Raw genomic sequence first — 1,744 nt, 5'->3', positions numbered from 1 at the left:
CTCTTTGTATTGTAACATCAGTTGTGTAACTTATTTCTTTAAGGTGAAAAACTGTTGAAAACAACAAGACTGTTTTGTCTTATTACACAAATTAATATCCAGCTRCACGTGTTTCTATTGATGTCATTTCCCCACTAGAAAAATTATGTGATGGAGGTCCATGGAAGGCAAATAAGTTTAAATCAAATAAACAAAAGAGGATGCAGTGGAAGGTGTCAAAGCTGTTTGGAGAGAAAAACAAAGTAAAGAACAAAAAAAAAGAAAACGATTAATCGATTATTAAATTAGTCATCGATTATTTTAATAATCGATTAGTTGTCGATTAATCGATTAATCGTAGCAGCCCTATTATTATTAATTATGTCCCTTGGCATTCCGTCTAGTTTGTTGTCATTTTGGAGAAGGATTATTGTTAGCACTTAAAAGTTGCAAAATAGAAAAAAAATTTGCCTGAATAAATATACAATCAAACCCTTTTACTACAAAGTCTCCATGAGCAAATATATCTGGAGGTTTTTTTAATCAACGCTTTCTGGAGAAACTGCTTCATCTGTCTCAGAAAGATGAAAACTATCCCTCAGTCATCACTCTCAAGTACTTTAGTTTGGTATATTGTAAAATAATTTTGTGCAAATTTTGTTTTAAAAAAATCAACCAGTCTTACAGCTAATTGTGATAAAAGTGGTGTGTTGGTAAGATGAATTCCTTCAAAGTCTTTCATTTTTGTAAAGAAATTTTTTAAAGTGTATTTCTACTACATTTATAAAACATTTTTACATGAGCTGATCAAATCTTAACCCACTTCATAACCTGTGGCTGTCATCTGGTACCAGTAAGATGGGGTAGATACCAAGCTGGGGACAAAGATACAAAAAAAACTCTGGCAGATGACCTCTTTCTGTCCAAAATGTTAAAAATCCTTCCAGTCAGAGTTTGGCTGTGAAAGATAATTACTGTAACTTTTGTTGTTGTTTTTGACTGAGTTAAAGCAGCTGTAGTTTCAGTAAATATTCCTGCTTGTTTGTCAAATGACTTATTTCTTTTCAGCCTAGATTTTCAGTTATTTTAGGTCACAGTGAGACACCAGCTGTAAGTTAGCTTCCTGACTGAAAAAGGTTGTAAATCAAAGTTTTTAGCTGCTTTGTTTGACTGCAGCTCAGTCACCAGGCTACCAGCTCGTTAGCGTCCAGTGTTTGTTCATCCTCCAAACAAACAAACCCAGAGGAGATGTTTCAGCTCCTACCTGTCACCTCTTCACTCCTTCTCTCCAACAAACGACTCCAGAAATCCCAGCATCACCGTCGAGTTTCAGGTTCCCGGCTCAAAACGTGACAGAAGCTGAGCTGAACTTCGTGGGCTCTGCTGTTCCCAGACACAAGTTTGAGCCGCAGCTTGCTGCTGACATGACGTCTTCAGCGTCAGCACAAAGATCGTCAAACAAAGAGACGAGGCACAACTCTGTTTAATGAGAACAAAGTGGGGTTGTTTAGGACAGGGGTTCTCAAGCCATTTGGGCCTGGGGACCCCTCTAGGGACCCCCTCATAAACCCCATGCTGTTTTCAAAGATAGTTTATTGTCATTTCAACCCCTAAATGCCATGGGAATGTAGATTTTTATTAAGTTTATTATGCTTGTTTTATTAGTTCATTGTTCTCCATGCATTTTAAAAAATAAAAACCAAATMAACAATTTAGTGAATTTTTTTTGAAGACCCCCAAGATGCCTCTCGCGGACCCCTGGSGG

At 37.0% G+C, this 1,744-nt stretch overlaps 1 protein-coding gene across 2 annotated transcripts in view; it reads right to left on the bottom strand.

Moving 5' to 3' along the window:
• Positions 1-1,385, bottom strand: part of tnk2b (tyrosine kinase, non-receptor, 2b) — a 78,980-nt gene extending 77,595 nt beyond the window's left edge. For both annotated transcript variants that reach the window (XM_014014098.1, XM_014014097.1), the window contains exon 1: positions 1,244-1,385. The gene's annotated coding sequence lies outside the window, so the exon portion shown is untranslated. The remainder of the gene's footprint in view (positions 1-1,243) is intronic.
• Between the last annotated feature and the right edge of the window lie 359 nt (positions 1,386-1,744).

Source organism: Austrofundulus limnaeus, unplaced genomic scaffold (genome assembly GCF_001266775.1).
Source record: "Austrofundulus limnaeus strain Quisiro unplaced genomic scaffold, Austrofundulus_limnaeus-1.0 Scaffold110, whole genome shotgun sequence".
NCBI lineage: Eukaryota > Metazoa > Chordata > Actinopteri > Cyprinodontiformes > Rivulidae > Austrofundulus > Austrofundulus limnaeus.
This window is presented reverse-complemented; position numbering and strand designations above follow the sequence as displayed.